This window comes from Podarcis filfolensis (genome assembly GCF_964270895.1).
Source record: "Podarcis filfolensis genome assembly, chromosome: 6".
NCBI classification, from domain to species: domain Eukaryota; kingdom Metazoa; phylum Chordata; class Lepidosauria; order Squamata; family Lacertidae; genus Podarcis; species Podarcis filfolensis.
The window spans coordinates 59,941,379-59,957,886 of record NC_139609.1 but is presented as its reverse complement, the minus strand read 5'-3'; positions in this window follow the sequence as shown (position 1 = coordinate 59,957,886).

The following is a 16,508-nucleotide window of genomic DNA, read 5'->3' as shown; positions in this document are numbered from 1 at the left end:
TTTCCAAAGTCTCTGCTATTGTTTATCTTTTGGTTCTTTTATACAGCACCAATTATGACATAATGTATTTGCTTGTGAAGTCTAGCCCCAAACGTCTGTGAGATGCTGGATGCTGTCACTGCCTGATGAATGCCAGGTAGCTCCAAAAGCTAAACAAACAGCCAGTTTAGGGGGTTAAGTAGGCAATTTAGTAGGGAATCATCACGAGCATCTCTTCTTATTTGATCAGGTTGTTAGCACTATGGGTTGACTGCAGATGGCACCATAGCTTAGCTCCTTCTCTATTTTTTGTTTTCTGCTGAAGTGAAATAATTGACAAAGACCAAACCTGTTCCATTGAACCTGTTGAATCTCTGGTGCATCTTATGGTATAGGACATTACTTATGGCCTGATCTCAGAACGTCCATCTGAATTGTGTTTCTCTTCTAAAACAGTTTTATGTTATTTCATAAGAAGCTGTGGCTGTTCTTGATGGAAGGCAGGGGACATCTCTAAATCTCTATTACACCACCAGCCTGGAAAATAAGATGGACAAAGCCTCTGTCCAAAATCACAATGTCTGGCACTGTGGTCATCCCACTGGCATAGCAGCAGTTGCCACACAGCCAAGACAAGTCATAGCATCCGCCTGATGGGTGGAGACAGATATGGGGTGATAAGGACAGCTCATCTCCATGGCATCATGCATAAGCCACTTTAGCCACCATGACAGCAGCTATATCAATGCTACTCTACATTTTGCAGCCATCAAAACTTTCATTAACTTGCATAGCAGGACTGGCTGCCCCACATGACCTACAGAGGATATTCCAAGGGCTGTGTCATACATTCCAATTAGTCCTTTCTCACCTGTTTTCTTATTATGCATTTCAACTGCTGGTTGCTAGATTGTTCCATACACAAGGTCCCTGAATGATCCAGGGATGGGAGATTTAACCCTGAGCTCCAAGAATTCCAGAGGAAGGTCTTGCCTTTATTGCACTTGTTGCAAAAGCCTGTGTCCTCCACAGAAAACCTGCAATGGCTTCTGTCTTTTGCTGGGTTTCCCTCCTCAAGGAGCAGCTTGGCATATAGGACTTTTGGCCTTTTACAAGTGCAAAGTAATGTGTCCTCCTTGTAAGGCTGGGCAATTGTCTCAGCCCTTGAGAATCCTCCCTCTGGAGCAGCCTTGGCTCCTCAGATATTGTTGAACTTCAGCTTCCATCATCCCTGACCACTAGTCCTGCTAGCTAGGGATGATGGAAGTTGTAGTCCAACAACCTATGAGAACCCAAGATTGAGAACAGCTGCCCTGGAGCATCCCCACCAATTACAGTCCTAAAAACAGATGGGGGGGCATTAAGGGAGAAAGATGTTGTAAGGTTTTGCATTGTTGTTTATGGTGACATGCTTTGCATGCTGCTTTCCATGCAGCAAGGCATTACTGGGAATCACCTGTGCTTCTTCAGTTTCTGTTTGTGCACCTGGTTTCTGTCTGTTTACCTGCAGCTGCCCTGCATGGGACTCTGCCATTAATGACCCAACAGGGCAGCAGATCCCGATGTTGATTTTTCCTCCTCCCCACCTTGATGTAGATCTTCCCTCACCCCTTTTCCCCTGTCAGGGAGTGGAGCACTATTTTGTGGTCTGCCTCAGGAGCCAAAATGTCTTGGGCTGGCCCTGATCATAAGGGCCAAAAGACGGTTGCCAACATGATACAGAGCAATGCTGCTGGTTGTCCCCGACTGTGTCACACAGGACCAAAAGGCAGCTATCAAAAGTGCTTCCACTCTCATGCCCTCAAACACTCTTTCCAGACTCTCCTTTCTGGCATGTATTCGTTGTCCACCCACTGCTACCATTTCTTTTCTATTAAGTCTATATCAGGCCTAGGCAAACTCCAGCCCTCCAGATGTTTTGGACTACAATTCCCATCATCCCTGACCACTGGTCCTTCTAGCTAGGGATGATGGGAATTGTAGACCCAAACATCTGGAGGGCCAGAGTTTGCCTATGCCTGGTCTACATTTTTCTCTACCCATGTTATTGTGAGCTAGGAAGTGTGATGTGATTGAGAACATCTCTGGTACCAAGACTATTCTACCTTCCTGCAGGAACAACAAAACTGGAGCAGAGAATGATGGATCTGCCAGCCACATACCCCCTGCCCCAACTGATTTCTCTCTTCCTTCCCACCTGCCAAATAAGTGGCCGGAACAAGTAATACCCTATGAAAAATAATTTGTTTCTTTATTCTACCTATTGGTAGCAGCAGTAAATAAATAAAAGGAGGCACTTCGCACGTATGACATCGACACGAGCATAGCATGAGGCACCAATCATAAAGTGCAGATGCATGAAATTTACACATGCTGAGATAGAAAAGGTGCATAATATTTGCAATCCAGATCATGCTAGCTACCAAAAATGCTGCTGAGATGGAAAAGGAACATAATTTTTGCAATGCAGATCATGCTACCAAAAACACTGCTGAGACAGAGAAGGAATATAATTTTTGCAATGCAAAAAAAAAAAAAAAAAAAAGGCCTGGGGCAGCCTGCCTTTTGTCAGCCTAGAAACAGGTGGTGAACTCATAGGCTAAAAATGGTTGAAAGGGAGGGGGAATCCAGACAGGAAGGCTTCGTTCAGCCAGCTAACAAAAACCTAATCACTGCATACCTTCACATGTAATATGAATAATAAATATAGAAACGCTCTATAAAGGTGTGTGTGTGTAAAACAAATAGCAACAAAACAGCAGCATTTTTCCCATTTAAAAAATAGTTTATTTGCCACAGCATATATTTCAAACATACTCATAATCTTAAAAACCATAAAATAACACATCATGTTCTCCAATCTCATTAAAAGGAAGGAATACATTATATCTGCAACAATTTGAAAGGTTAAAATGTATACAGTAGTACCTCAGGTTACATACACTTCAGGTTACAGACTCCGCTAACCCAGAAATAGCACCTCAGGTTAAGAACTTTGCTTCAGGATGAGAACAGAAATCGTGCTCCAGCGGCGCAGCAGCAGCAGGAGGCCCCATTAGCTAAAGTGGTGCTTCAGGTTAAGAACAGTTTCAGGTTAAGAACAGACCTCCGGAATGAATTAAGTACTTAACCCAAGGTACCACTGTACTTCAAGTTATGTTACCCACCCCAAACACTACTCTCCCATGTGCCTCACTACTTATGTGTTCAATAAAATCGCCCCATACTGTGTAGAAGTTATCATTTTTCTTTTGGCCTCTTGCTACCCGCAGTTTCCATGTTAGCTTTTCCAACAAAGCTGTCTGCCAAACCACTTCGTACCACTTATCCATGGTCAGCAGTTGCAATGTTTTCCATGTTCTGGCTATGGTCAATAAATGGGTTACAAGACCTTTATTTCTAATTCTTGGTGAGTCCTGACTGTACAAATTAAGCAATGCCAGTCCTGGGGACATAGGAATTGTCTGCCTTGTAATCAAAGATATCTCTGCAAAGACACTCGCCCAGAATTTTTCTATTTTTGAACACTCCCACCACATATGTCTGTATGTCCCAATAGTGGGACACCCTCTCCAACACATAAGGGAGCTGTTGGGTTTTATACAAGCTAGATGTCTAGGTGTTAAATACCAGCCATGTGCGATTTTGAGGCCTCTTTCTCTTGTCATTGCCACATTTTTAGGGGGCCACATCGCTCCCACTTGCTCCAGGGTTGCAGTGGACAGGCGCAGAGTGTGCAGTGGCCAGCACTGGAGTGATGCTGTTCTTAAAATCTGTCACTCTCCTCACAACTGATCCCACCAGCATCTCCATCACAGTTAGCTTGGTGAAGAGGGTAATGACTGTGAAGCATAGAGAAGCCTTGTCATCTGTAGGCAGCAATCAATGCATCAAAGAGCTGCTTGAAGGACAGTCACAATCCCACTCAGTGTTCCCTATACATCCTCTGACAGTCATAGGACATCTATCCCTGGATTCCTTGGAAGAAACCCAATAATGTTTCTCCACAGCCGTCCTTGGCTGCCCTGTCCTAAGATGCAGCGCATGTCAATTGCCTATGCCTGGTGGGCTTGGTTGTCAAAGCCAGTTTGCCTTGGAGAACCCGTGTCTTCCCACAAGTTCATGGAAGGCTTGATCCTTCGAGTGATCCTTGGACTGGCTAATGTGAGACCCAGCTGCCAGCAGCAGACTTGCCTTTCTGGCTGGGACTCCACAAATACTCCACAAAAACTCTGTTACTGCTTGTTTAGGATTTGAACGCAAACAGAATGTTTTTCTTTATTTTTCTCCCATAACAAAAAAGAAAAGAAGGAAAGGAGGGGGGTGATGAATTACGATAGTTTGGATTTTATGTGGAAAGAAAACATTCAAAATTGAAGGGAAGAAGAAGGGAACAGTCATCTCAAAAGAATGAAAAAGGCAAACAGAACAGACACACCTGGAATGGTTCCATTAATGTGTAAGGGGCTTATAAAGGATTAACATGTGTTTGCCAGATGCCTCACTAATTTGTTAATCCACTTACAATTTTTTTTACACAGACTCGTACACCTTACATGTTTCACCATCCTGACTTCCATGGGGCTCTGATTCTCACAAACTTTCACAGGAAGTGCTCCGTTCTCTCTGATGCTGGGGAAAATTTTGCATTTTGCAATCCTATCCACAAAGTAGATGTTGCCTCTTTATAGCCAAGGTTTTTAACGGTTTTGATGGATGTTACAGAAGGGCATAACCATGTTCATGAAACTAAACTTCAAACCTCTTAAATCCTGTCAAAACAATTTGTAAATGGAACTTTTAGGGTAGCATGAAGGCCTAGAATAATCCCGCTCTAATGTTTAAAGCTCTTCAAACTGTATTACCTTGTGGACATTTTGGTGAAGGGCTGGTAAGACATCTTATAAATAAATCAATATTACCGAAATGCAGCTTTAGAGGAGGGAGACAGCTCCTCCCCCTTGGCTCATAAAAGTCTGATGCTAAGACTCTACAGTCATGATTAAAGGATTCAAGTTCTTATGATTCCAAATTGCATGCAATAAATGGAAGTCTACTCTCCATCTAGCTAGCTGGAGATGAAACACACATTTTGTTCCCCTTCCATAGACTATCGGGATAGCTAGCCATACAGAAAACACCAATGGACACAAGAAAATCTTTGGTGATCGCTCGTAGTTGTGCAATATTGTCTTCCATGAAAACGGTCTTAACAGTGAGTCTGTGAGTGACTGTGGAGGCCAATTCTGGATCCACAAGTCCTTCCACAGTGGGGACGTAGGTTTCCGGGCAGGAGTTGACCACGGTGAGGGTTTGCCAAACGTGCCTTCCTCTTAGCACGTTTCTCCTTTCACCCTGAGTTCGTGCTTCTTCAAAGTCCACAACACCTTTGGTAAACGCTGTTCTCCAACTGGAGTGCTCGCAGGCCAGTATTTCCCAGTTATCAGTGCTTATACTACATTTTTTAAGATTTGCCTTGAGAACATCTTTTGTTGTCCACTGGTATTTCGCTTTCCATTCTTAACTTGGGAATAGAGTAGTTGCTTTGGAAGACGATAATCAGGAATCCGAACAACATGACCAGTCCAACAAAATCGATGTTGAAGAATCGTTGCTTTGACACTGGTGATCTTTGCTTCTTCCCATACACTGACATTAGTTCGTCTATCTTCCCAAGTGATGTGCAAATTTTTTCGGAGACACCATTGATGGAATCTTTCGAGGAGTTGGGGAAAATATTATTTAGTTCAGTGCCTTGTGGATAAGGAGCTCTGGTGAGGACATCCCACTTCTGTGCATTGAATGCAGGTGCTTACATCCAGCTGACTTTATTATCAGGATCCCTCCCTTGTTTATTTTTCTGTGTTCTCCCAGTGCAGCTACCATCACAAAGCAAGGTGCTCAGCTGGACATAATTCATAAGAGGACTGGTATCCTAGGGACATGCATCTCGTTTCTAAAACCAAATAAAAGTATACCATGCATAACTGTGTCCTATTGAAATATTCTCCTGTTTGCAATAAATATTTATGCTTCCACTTAAGACCCATATCTATTGGACCCACAATGGTTTTTCTAGTCAAGCACCCAGCTGGGATGATCACTCCCCTGTCACTATGCCGAAGGAGAATGGACACAGCACCTAAAGATTAATGGGAAATAAATTGGTTTTATCTCATTGGCATTAAATTACAAGAGTGTGTGGTATTCATGATTCTGTCCTTTCTGTTTGAAGTCTGTCAAAGGACTTCCCTAGGTCAACATTTTCTATCCATTAATCAATTACAGTAGATTGCTTATTATTCCAAGCTCCTGGTTTCCTGAAGTCACGTACCTCATCTATCTCTGATAGGTGGACCCATAATATGGTAACTATGTGTAAGAACCACTCTTGCTCATTCAAACTATTTATGGTCTGATCAGTGGCGGACCTTGGAGTCTCAGATATCAGCAGCGTTCCCCTTCCTCTTGCGCTTCACTCTAAATCATAGTTGTGGTGTTACCTGTGGCACCACTGAGGCTTGGCACCCAGTGCAACTGAAACGGTCACATACCCTTAAATTTGCCTCTGATCTCATTATCTGGATGATTCCTAGGCCACTCTGGTTGGTTTTTTTTTTTTAAAGGACATACACTGTGCTTTTTTCAGCCAGGGCATGCCAGAGCACAGTTTGGGCACCTCTCAGGTGGGCACCACTGTAGGCCAAAACTCCCTGCACCTGCTTCTTGCCTTTATGTACTTCTGAGAAGCCCAAAGCAAACATTTCAAGTCAAAACATCCGGTGTGAGTCTATACTTTTTTTTAGATCTATGACTTCACCTAGCTCCTGGCGGTTCCTAGCTGCTATTGGTCAAGTTACGGGACAGGGCCAATTTGTATTTCCCATTCTTCAATCCATCTCTCATGTAGCAGGAGCGGGCTTTAAGCTTTCCAGCCAGACCTCTACCATTGCACATGTCTGCATTTGCGCGAGAGCCTTTCTGAGCTGCCCATGCCATCTGCCTGAATCTAAGAGAATGAGGGAGGTGGGGGCACATTTATTTGACCTGCATGAGAACAGGGGCGACCCCCAAACCAACTAGGAGACAGCTTGCCAAGGTTTTTAGCACCTCCGTGGGTGGTGAACGCGGTCGTTATAAATCCAAAATCTGTTCAGGGCTGTCCCAAGTTGTCTGGCGACTTATTGTAGCAACATCATGGTGAGTTCCAGCACCTATTTTTCTTGAAAACGAAACACCGGACATACACAATAATAAAACAGCATGGTGAGTAAAATGTATTTATTGAAGCCTAAATATTGTATATTGCAAAAACACTTGGGGGGGGGTTACAAGGCATATCAATGTTCTACACTGGACTTTAAGGCAGATTGTGGTTCATTTCTAGCCCTGGAATGTGTAAAGAACTAGATTGCACCAACACCACTAATTTACACATTGTTTTCATTTTTGTTTTAAATCAGCATGTAAAAAGGATTACAGGGATGTGGTTGCTCCTCTGGCCAAGCTTGGGATTTGCTGAAGTCAGCAGTACCTGCTAGCCTCAAGTGCACCTTTGACTTTTGCATAAATACCTCCCCTGCCAATGAAATCTTGTTTTAGCCTCCATGGGTCAAGGGCAAGTAGGGTTATTGCTTTTAAATTGCACGAGAGTAGCATTTAGCAGGGGTGTGCACTGGCTCTGGGCACTTTCCAAATTATTAGACAAATGTTGGTGATTCAGGCGGGGCTATAACATGCTGGAGTCAAACTGAGCTCTGAAAAAGTTCTTTTTAAAGACTTCCTAAAGTCCCAAATCACTCTGCTACACTCTTAATGTGATTTATATAATATATATAGTAATCATATCATCTCAATCTCATTTTATTTTTTTAAAAAGCTAAATCAAGTTGATTAGGGAAATACCTTGAGCTTGAGAGGGGAGGAGGTGGAGAGACTGGGGGTGGGGATCTTTCATTTTGAATGACAGGTCTAGATTTTAATCACAGTGAATTATTTTCCCAAGATCCTCCAATCACAGCGATTTGGGGGAGGGATGCTGAAGTAAATATTAAAAGCTATGCTTGTTGTTTTTAAAATGATCTAAGCTTCCCCCACCCTACCTCTTCCCCTATGCAGAGAGAGAGAGAGAAATCTGCCTCTGCCAGGACGAAGATGCTGTATCCCCCCAAAAAACTGTGGGAGAGGAACAGAAGACCAGCACCTGCCAGTGACCCTGCAAATTTCATCTACCTCATCTGTTTTTAGATTGTCCAGTATTGTGAATGGGGAATTCCTTGTGCAGGGCTTTGGCTGAAGTTAGGTGACTCTCATGCCGTGCTTAATTGTTAACAAATTTTGTTCGGTCTCAAATAGCAAGTAGAATTGGAAAGAGGCAAAGTGACTCCAAAACAGATTGGAATGTTTCACAGATACAGATACAAGTCATGTCTTGTGGCCAGTGCATAACTCTAGTATTTAGCCTATATGGCAGGCTTCCTCACACTTGGCCCTTCAGATGTTTTGAAACTATAATTCCCATCATCCCTGACCACTGGTCCTGCTAGCTAGGGATCATGGGAGTTGTAGGCCGAAAACATCTGGAGGGCCGAGTTTGAGGAAGCCTGCTATATGGGATACTGGAGGGGATAGATGAGTAGATTGTAGTACATTTCCTACATTCTATTTTCATGTGTCCTTGCATGTCAGGTGCTTGCTTGTTCAATACACAAGACTGTGACAGGACAGAGTCTGTTGCTAGTCCCTGTGTTCATTGAATTATGAGATGAGACACAAGACTGTTGGGTAACATGGGACAGAATATATTATCTGAAATACAGCAAGAGCCACAACACAAATATGGGTGGGGATTTGATACTAAACTTGGGAACCACATGGCAATTCAAACTTGCTTTGCTAGCCCAGCCCCTTTCCAGGTAGCAGCACTTGCTTAGGTGCCTTTCTGAATCATCCCATGGCCCTGAATGGCAATATGCAGGAATTCCCCTCCACCTTAAAGGTGCCTACAAGGACCCACCAAATCATCCTACCTAGGCATGCCTTTCTTCACCTAGCCCTGAAGGCTGTGACAAACTTAATTCACCCAGCACTAAATATAGGGTAGCCATGTGCCCTACTTTACAGAGGACAGTCCTCTATTTGCCAAGTCCAAATCCAGTTAAAAGGTAAATAAACCTAATAACCCGCTTTCCCTGCCCTTGACTATGAGTCCCATCAACCCCGGCCAGCATAGCCAAAAGTCAGGGATGCCGGCTTGTAGTCTGAGAAAGCACCACACCATGTTGAGGGGATGCAATGCCCTTTGGACAAAGCATTCACAAGAAAATCAGAACTGCCATTTTTCACAATTGGGCCCACATTTTTGGTGTAAATTGTGTTTTTCCATAAGTATTTGAAATCAAGGGAATAGTGCAAACACGCACTAAAGGAATTACTAAAAAAAAAAAAAAAAAGCAGAGTGAATATTAATAAAACCTGCCTTTTTAAATGGTCACATTAGAACATTTGACTATATAACACAGTAGTTTAAATGGTGCAAGTCGCTCTTCATGAGCATTCCTGGGGGAGAAAATCAAAATCCCTCTAGTTTGCCATCACATTGGAGTATCGCGTTTGGGGAGGTGAGCTGACTACAAAGGAATCAAGGGCCACCGTGCTTCTCAGATCTCCTTGTAATGTGAGATTCATTACTGGCCTCCTTGCCCTTGTGCAACATACAGGGAAGACTTCGTGTTGATGTATACAAATAGCAATGTGTGAGAAAGGGATTTGCGTGAGAAATCAGCCTCAGGTTCTATATGCTTCCTGACTTCTGCAGTATAAAATCCCTTTGCCTGAAACCTGCCTTATCTTATCATGAGCACATTTTTATCTGTAGCCTGCACAGAAGCTGGCTAATCATGGTGTGTAAAAATGACATCATAAAGCATCTCTTAGTGCCATATAATTATGCATTTCCTGAAATATTCAAGAACCAAAATAGCATAAGGCAGATTGCTTCCATAAACTCTGCATTTCTTCCTTGTAAAAAAAGCTCAATAACTTCAATCTCAAAAAAGGTCAACTTTGGTCGGCCCTCATGCATGTTCACTTCATCAAATCTGGCCCTCTTTGAAAGAAGTTTGGACACCCCTGGCCTAGATTAAAACTGAAGGTCCCCTTCATTTTAACCCAGGTCAGGACCATGATGTGTGAGTCTCTGAGGAGGGAAGGAAAGCCCTTTGCTTCCCATTGTGGTCTCAATACAAATTAAACTGTCATTCTCCTATGTTCTGGGAAAAACTACTCCTAAGTGAACATGGTTATTACGAGCAATCCATTAGGAGTAGATTCAATAGGATTACAGCAGTACATCGGGTTGGGAACTTAATTTGTTCTGGAGGTCCATTCTTAACCTGAAACTGTTCTTAACCTGAGGTACCACTTTAGCTAATGGGGCCTCCCGCTGCCGCTGCGCCACCGGAGCACGATTTCTGTTCTCATCCTGAAGCAATGTTCTTAACCCAAGGTACTATTTCTGGGTTAGCAGACTCTGTAACCTGAAGCGTCTGTAACCTGAAGCGTCTGTAACCCAAGGTACCACTGTAAAGTGATCTGTCAATTAACCAATGCACTAAATTCTAAAGGTGAGATCCATTCTTGGCCTCCTTGTCCCTGTACAACATAAAGGATGGCACTGTGGTTTAACCACTGAACCTTTTGGGCTTGCCGCTCAGAAGGTCGGTGGTTCGAATCCCCCCGTGACGGGGTGAGCTCTCGTTGCTCTGTCCAAGCTCCTGCCAACCTAGCAGTTCGAAAGCATGCCAGTGCAAGTAGATAGATAGGTACCGTTGTGGCAGGAAGGTAAACGGTGTTTCCGTGTGCTCTGGTTTCTGTCACAGTGTTCCGTTGTGCCAGAAGCAGTTTAGTCATGCTGGCCACATGACCCAGAAAGCTGTCTGCAGACAAACGCCGGCTCCCTCAGCATGAAAGCAAGATGAGTGCTGCACCACATAGTCACCTTTGACTGGAGTTAACTGTCCAGGGGTCCTTTACCTTTTTACCTTAAAGGTAAAGGGGCCCCTGACCATTAGGTCCAGTCGTTGCCGACTCTGGGGTTGCGGCGCTCATCTCGCTTTATTGGCCGAGGGAGCCGGCGTACAGCTTCCAGGTCATGTGGCCAGCATGACTAAGCCGCTTCTGGCAAACCAGAGCAGCGCACGGAAACGCTGTTTACCTTCCCGCTGGAGCAGTACCTATTTATCTACTTGCACTTTGACGTGCTTTCGAACTGCTAGGTGGGCAGGAGCAGGAGCTCACCCCATCGCGGGGATTTGAACTGCCGACCTTCTGATCTGCAAGTCCTAGGCGCTGAAGTTTAACCCACAGCGCCAACCGCGCCCCGTCCTTTTTTACCTTACCTTGCACCAAATTCTGCACCGGTGTCCAAACTTTCTTCAGAAGCTGCCCTATGTATAACGCATTGCAGTAATTTCTGAGGGTATTTGTTCAGACGCTCTCCTAAGGTGTATGGCAAGCTACACCACATGCTCTTCTACACAACAATCAAAAGGGCAAAAGCCATTCTCTCTTTAGAATCCAGCCTCCCTAATGACACACCTGTAGCTATTCTCCTGATTCACCTGAGATTTATTTGTAACATATACATTTGACCTTTGTGCTAAGACATGGCAGCTCAGCTATAGCCTTCATAAAACTTTCCTAATGTTATAAAGAAGGGGTAGGGAACCAGGGCTGGAGCCAAAAGTCTCCCTCTGCAGTTACAGCAAACTGTAAATGGAACTCATTGACAAGCGACAGTGAGCCCCACTGACTGTACCAGGGAGTTCCCAATGAGCTCCACTTGCGATTGAGCAATTAAGGGCTCACTTTAAACTCTAATTGCTCTTTTGTCCACATTTGATGTCACATATGACCTCAGATGTGTGGGCAGGTGGCAATGGGTTGGGGAACACAGCCCAGGAAAACCAAAACGGTACCTTGTTTGGGGCCTGATTAGGCCTATGGGCTAGATTAAGTTTCCCACCCCTGTCATAATGCAAGTAGAAACACAAGCAAAACTTCCAAATCTGTATTTCTTCCTTTGGTTCTTTAAACTTCCTGGCTTGTTTTTTTTTCCAGTTCTCCTCCCAAACCCTTCTCTTTTCCTCCCCACTCCCTCCTTCTCTCTCTAATTTCGGTTCCTCATTCCTGCATGGATAAAGCTCCCCCTTCCTGCGCCAGCTCAGAAAGCATATGGCATTTGAGTGAACACAAGGGGATTTATCTGGGCTAAAAATATAACATGAGGCCACTTGGTGGCTGAAACTTTGACAATGCTGAGTTTGCGTAGGAAAAAAATGCAGTAGTTTCTCTCTTGAGGAGCATCTGAATCCCGCAAATACTCATTTGACACTCACTTGACGAACTCTTAGGTATTAACTCCACTAATCCATTTGGGGAAACAGACAAACAAAAACAAAAACACAAAGTAGCAACAAACATTTCCAAGGAAAGAAGTAGGGCTGCCAACTTTTCACCTAGCCTGTATCTGTATCCTTTACAGGTGCTTCAACAGGCAACACTTAGTAGGCGACTGCATGTCTCTCCATGCCATGAAATAGGCCATATTCAAGCTGCTGTTAAGGCACAGCTACAGGAAGCAGTTAAAAGGTTGGCAACCCTAAATCTTGTTTGCCAAACCACTAGAACTGCAACAACAACACACACACAAACCAGAAAACTTACTGCTCCTGTGCCTATAAAAGCAATGCAGAAGGTAGAAACTTAACAGGTGAAGCTTTTCTTGGCATTGATTTAAATACGTCAGGAACAGCAACAACTTTTAAATCTCTGCTTTTTCTTTCATTGGATCAAAGCCAGTGAACCTGAACTGAAACTGGTTGCTCTCATTGTGAAAGTAAACTGATAAATATTTATATATCCCTTTCCTCAAGTGTTCAGCATGCAACCCTAAGAACTAGGAAGCAACCCCCAATGGTCTGAATAGCCCATGCTTAGGACTGGGCTGCAAGTCTCTGGCTGCTGTGGTGTCTGGGCAGGGGGACAGTGGCGCCATCCTGCCACCAGTGCTACACTCGCCAGGGCAGGGTGGTGTGAGACAGTAGTGTGTACCTGTGGGAGGCCACTATGGCCAACCCAGTGCTCCCACAATCTCACCACTCTCTGCCCCACTCCATCCCCATCTCGACAAATGCACCACCACCACTGCCAGGAGAGCACAGCTGTTGGTCCAAGAGCACATTTTGGCCCTTGATCCCAAAGACCACTTCAGATCACACAAGCTGCCATCTGGAGCTCTCCAAGGTTCAGTTCAATGGGCTCAGGGCAATCAATTCGTCCTAAATTATTGTCCAGTCAAGAGCAATCAATCTGGTAATATTAAGTGCCTGGAAATAAGCCTTCTGTTATCATGGTGTTATCATGGCAAGAGATAAAACAGTTATATTGTACACCCATGTAGGGAACACTGTGGGTCCAGATCAGGCTAACCCCATTTCCTCTTTCTCATGTTTTTTTTGTTCCCAGATCTAGAAATAAGTATCTCTGTACATTGCTTTAAAATCACCACTTCAGTCTTTTCTTTGCCCAGAGATGAATTCCTGTTCTGAGGGAAATAAACACAGCTCTGCCCTTCTCCTGGGAGTGGGAGCCAGAAGAAAGGAGCTAAATGCAGGGTTGCCATTTTTCAAAACTGGCTCAAGGCTGGCCCTGCCATTAGGCAGAATGAGGCAGAAGCTGGGAGGTGGGGCACAGTGTCAAGGCGGGGAGGAGGGGTGCCATCTTGTCTTTTGCCTCAGGCGGGGGCGGGGGAAGTCTTAGCCCAGCCTTGTCTATTAGCATAGCAGCTTGACAACACAGAAATTTAATATGTGAAGCTTTTCCCATGATTTCTTGACAGGTCAAAACAATCTTCATTTTTTTGTGGTGTCTCGGGCTGCTAACAAAAACAAGGTAGGAGGGTTAAGGGGTGAAGCTTAGTTTTATGATATAATGTACAATGTTGAAAGGGGCTTGCCATGTTGCAGAGGGGAGAAAGGCTAGTCTGTTCGCTGCATTTTAGATAGAAAAGAGCTGTATTTAGGCATTCCATACACACATACACACAGATACAGTGCCGTGAGGGGGAAGAGCAAGGCTATACTTTTTGGACTTGTCTCCTGTGTACACACAATATATTCAGAGCACCTTGCTTTCACCTCAGTAATCCTGGGAACTGGGGTTTACCCCTCACAGGGATGCAACTCCCAACACCTTTAACAAGCTACACTTCCCAAGATTCTTGGGGGGTGGGGTGTTCTTTAAGTGTGCCTTAAATGTATGGTGTGTCCTCAGTTTTACGCACCTCTTATGTGCTGAAGAGGAACTTCTGCAGTAGGGAGACTTCTAAATAGCACAGAGAGTCTCCATGTAACCCCAGCACCTTTTTACAGTGAGAATCGGTTTGCAGTTCAAATGTTGTCTGGTCTTTGAGTGTAACAAAGACTGATTGATCGTTTGCAGTCTGAGTGCTGAGAAAGTACAATTTCCTTATGCTAAGACAAATGCTTGAAATGAATTCTAGGTAAATGCATCTATTGCCCCAACAAGACAGTTGTTTGCAAATGCCATATTAAAAGAGAAAGAGCAAAAGTGTGCTGTAATACGGGAGATACCAGGAGAGAGAGAAGGAATCAGGTGGACATCACCTCCAAACATACCTCTGGACTGGGCCACCCCTCTCTTCTCCCTTTCTCCTGTGCCCCGACCTGGCAAAGCCATTCTACCACCAACTGCCCTGTGAGAAGGATTCTAATGACTTTTTATATTGTTATATTGTTGTGGTTTGTGAAACATTTACAAAAATGCTTCCCTTCTCCTCCTCACATCCACACAAGAGGAGGAGGTGGGAAGCGAGAGTGGGTAAGTCGCAGGGGGAGTTTAGTCTCATTCCCATCATGACTGATAAGCCACAGTATATCGTGATGTGGCTAAAATACCTCTAACTAGACTATGGAAGGACCCTGAGGCGCTGGCTAATTAGAATCTGAACTACATGGTTATAGATGCTTGTTTTATTTTTGTTTATACTTTTAAAATGTGTTATTCTTTTCTATGTTTTATTGTCAAGTAAATTTGTTTCACCTCAGGGCAGCAGAAACAAACCCCACTTTATTCTGGGTAGTCATGATGGTGCTGCAATGTGTGTTAATAATAATAATATTTTATTGTTTCTACCCTGCCCATCTGGGTGGGTTTCCCCAGCCACTCTGGGCAGCTCCCAACAGAATATTAAAAACATGATAAAACATCGAACATTAAAAAATTCCTGATACAGGGCTGCCTTCAGGTGTCTTCTAAAAGTCAGATAGTTGTTTATTTCCTTGACATCTGATGGGAGAGCATTCCACAGGGCAGGCGCCACTACCGAGAAGGCCCTCTGCCTGGTTCACTGTAGCTTCAATTATTGTAGTATGGGAACCACCAGAAGGCCCTCGCTGCTGGATCTCAGTGTCTGGGCTGAACAATGGGGGTGGAGACGCTTCTTCATGTATACAGGACCAAGGCCATTTAGGGCTTTAAAGATCAGCATCAACACTTTGAATTGTGCTCAAAAATGTACTGGAACACATGCTTCAGAGATTTTTGACTGTGTGAGGGACAACAGCTATGCTAGCTTCCCAGCAGGTGGGTCCCTGTAGCTTACGAAGGTGGGAGGAAAGAGTCTGGAGTTTCTGGTACATTTGCTGGGCAAACTGATAATAATGGACTTAAGGGTATACTCCTCGATCTCAGCTGTCACACTTGGTGATGCTGGGAAGACTCTATCAAAAGCCATCATCTCTGCTAGAATGTAGGGTGTTAGGCCTGATGGTGGCTTGTTACAGGTACAGAACCCCCTGCAAGTTTCCTGTTTCTGAGGACTCTAGAGTTTCATATCAAGCTACCCTTTTAACATCAAGTGATAGAGATAATTAATTATATTTACAGGAGAACAATTGAACACTATTTCCTCTTATCTCCTAGAAACAATCAGTTACACTTCTGCTTTAAACTGAAAAGCCAAACAAGTATTGTGTGTTATGTGGCTATCTTTTCCCTTCGGCTACTGTGATAGCTTCCTTGTATTAATGATTCTTAATGATGAAAAATTACTGACACTTTCTGACCACCTCGGTTGGAATAAACAATATATCAAAATTGTTTTCCCCAGGCCAGAAAATGAATTCCTGGGAACTTGTCAATGGCTGCTTCTTCCTTCCTCAACCTTCTATTTTTAGATTATAACCTCCACCCCAATATTTCTAATCTCGGTGCCTCCTTTATTCCTCACCTGACTTCCACCTCCTCTACTGCTTCACAATGGCTGTGTATCAAAATCATGAAGAATATTCTTCTGCATACTGCCAGGCTCCTCCTGGTACCTATAGCTAATGCTACCTTGGTCGTAGCAACTTCAGAGGTAAAAAAGATATATATTTCCATGTCACCTTGTGATTTTCTTTTTTTAAAAAAAGTTCTCAGGAAAATACCACAGCATTTTTGTGGAA